We start from the raw sequence: 2694 nt of genomic DNA on the forward strand, positions 1-2694 counted from the left end.
CGATATCTTTGACTCCGCTTATTTCCTACAAAATAAATAAAAATGGATTAATTACATTATAATTAACTTAAGGATTAACTTAATTCTAGTATTTAGAATGCAATTACGCGCATAAAGATGCGTGTAATCATCCAACATCCTCTTTTCATTTTCTTTTATTTTATTTTTTCTCTTGACCAACCACCTGCTGCCACTGCACACTCTTTCCTTATCCTTTCCTTTCTCTCAGCTGGCCACCATGACCATCTTTTCCTCTTATATATAAAATGCGGCCATCTCTTCTTCCCCCCCAACTCCATCCTTTCTTTTCTTTCTTCACCGAGAATCCACCTCCACGTCTCCCTCTTTCTATTTTAACTTTTCATCACCAATTTTCATTCTTTTCAAATATTTCAAGGGAAACTCAAGACAAACCATCAATTGCTTATCAACACAAAGAGATTTTACTTTTGGTAAAGAGTAAGGGCTTAATTTCAAGTTGGGTTCATGTTTGCCTGTAGCAAATTATGAACCTAGCTTGTGTTCCATCTCTCCTCTATCATTTCTCTTAATTTCTTATGTATTTGATGATATATTTGATAATGGGTTGTGAGTAGTTCAATTTTGAGAGTTAGGGTTGTGAAGCCCTAACTCATCTTGTTTAAATATTGATGCTTTACTTTTAATAAATGCAATTTCCATTGTGTATGCTTTAAATTCGAATTTATTGGTCCTTAGAAACATGTTTCTAGGCTTTATCACCCTTTGAAATTATGTTGTAGGCAATTGTGATGAGTAGATTGATAAATTAACAACTTATTGGTCTTATTGCATCTAGGATTTAAGGGTGGTGACCATTAGCTAGCTTAATTGTAGCTAAACTTACTTGGGTCTCTATTATCTCGCTCTCTAGGCCTCTAATTTTGGATATTACGGCCTTCACGGGTGTAATGCCCAAATTAGAAAGTTGATTGTGGCCTTAACCGGCATAGTCAATACACCGAAAGGATAATTGGTTTAGTAGCCTTAACCGGTACTAGATATGGGACTCGACACATATAGAAAATGCATGCATTTATGAAATTGATGTTTACAAGATAGTTAGTGTGAATCACCCGACACTCCCATGTTTCCATTAATTTGAAATCCGCTTCAGTACCCGACTATGCAAAACTATCACTTTGGTACCTCAAGTTTGAAGCTCGACCCAAGAATGGTACACGCCGTCCATCATAGCGTTAAATCTTTGCTACGTGGCAAACCATGAGGGCCCTCAAAATATGCCACATGGTTAGCTAGTTAACGCCGTGATGGACGGCGTGTACCATTCTTGTGTCGGACTTCAAACTTGGGGTACCAAAGTGATAGCTTTGCATAGTCGGGTACTAAAGTTAAGAATGAGCCTTAGTTCGGGTACTATCTGTAACATTTTCTCAAAAAGGATTTAGTGTGCACGGTTACTTAAAGTTGATCATGATGTTTACCTGAATAATTACTTACAAACTAAGTAATGGTTCAGGAAACACGATCGTTAAGGAAGCTTAAGCGGAAAGCATAAGAGTGTGGAGCACGCCAGCATTTTCCAGATAGGGTGAGTTGTCCCTTCCTTGTCAGAGGCTTTTCGATATATGTGGAATGCTCTAGTATAATATTATGTTGCCTGCAACTATGTTTTTGGTTGTTCATTAGTCGATGCCTCGTGATACATATGTTTTCATAACTGATGATTGTTGATTGCGAAAACCGAGGCTAGACTTGCATGTTGAGATACTGTACCTTTTGTATGTTTGTGTTTGTGACCTGAAAGTGAATGGGACCTAGACGCGTAGATTCCTAGTGATCCCACGGTGCCGATAACCCTGAACCTCCGGAGGGGGCTGTGCTCCTATGTTTGTCGAGGAAAGGTGAGTACAGACAGTGAACCAGTCATAGGAGACGCAGAGCTAGGAAATGTACACTTTCGCTACTTGTAGCCACAAAGACTAAAGAGTAGTTGGCCGGTTCTCGAAAGATGACGAACCAAGTCGGTCACGGATTTATTTTAGTTTAGTCGGCAGGTAAGTATCTCGGAGCTCCAAGTTGTGTGAAGCATGCTGCATGTGATTTCCTGAAACGAAATTGTGATTGTTTTTGTTTGCATTTGTTTTACTAGATTTACAAATGCGCGCAACCTATATTCTAGTAGCTATGTTTTACCTATAGTTTTCAAACCTAACTAAGGTTGGGGTTGGCCCCTATTGGGCTAGCGAGGACGAAATGCTCACCCCTACATTTCAGGTTACAACGAGGTCATTCCGGACGATTTGGATTAGAAGTGGGTCGTTGGCCGAGTCCGTGTGTTGCTGTTCCTGTTGCTTGAAGTTCTTCCCTTTGGTACTCCATTAATTTACTCGTTTTTCATTCCATGTTGAACTCTGTGAGGTCCGCCTACCTGGGAGCGCGCCTCACCCCTTTATTTTTTTGTTATTATTGAACTCCTTTCATTTCAGTTATGATGTAAGCCCTAAGACGCCACAATGCACTTGCCCACTTTATTTTTAAGCATTTCCAGACTTGTTAATTTGAGTATTGGATTGTTGATTTAAAGTCCTTTCTTAAAAGGTTTTTTTTTGGTCTCCTATTTTCTAAAAATTGTATTTTCAAAAAGGCCTTATAGTATTAAGTTGGTAGGTCTACAGTACGTCTACGATGTATCGAGCTCCTATTGGCTTAATA

General features: G+C 39.1%; 1 long non-coding RNA gene across 1 annotated transcript; it reads left to right on the forward strand.

Annotated features, from left to right (window-relative positions):
* The first annotated feature begins 367 nt into the window (after positions 1–367).
* LOC121049125 lies at positions 368–2427 on the forward strand. The gene is made up of 3 exons (XR_005799378.1): positions 368–459; positions 1499–1570; positions 2257–2427. It is a non-coding gene; the product is annotated as an uncharacterized LOC121049125 (long non-coding RNA).
* Positions 2428–2694: the final 267 nt, after the last annotated feature.

The sequence above is a fragment of the Rosa chinensis genome, chromosome 5, assembly GCF_002994745.2.
Source record: "Rosa chinensis cultivar Old Blush chromosome 5, RchiOBHm-V2, whole genome shotgun sequence".
NCBI classification, from domain to species: Eukaryota; Viridiplantae; Streptophyta; class Magnoliopsida; order Rosales; family Rosaceae; genus Rosa; species Rosa chinensis.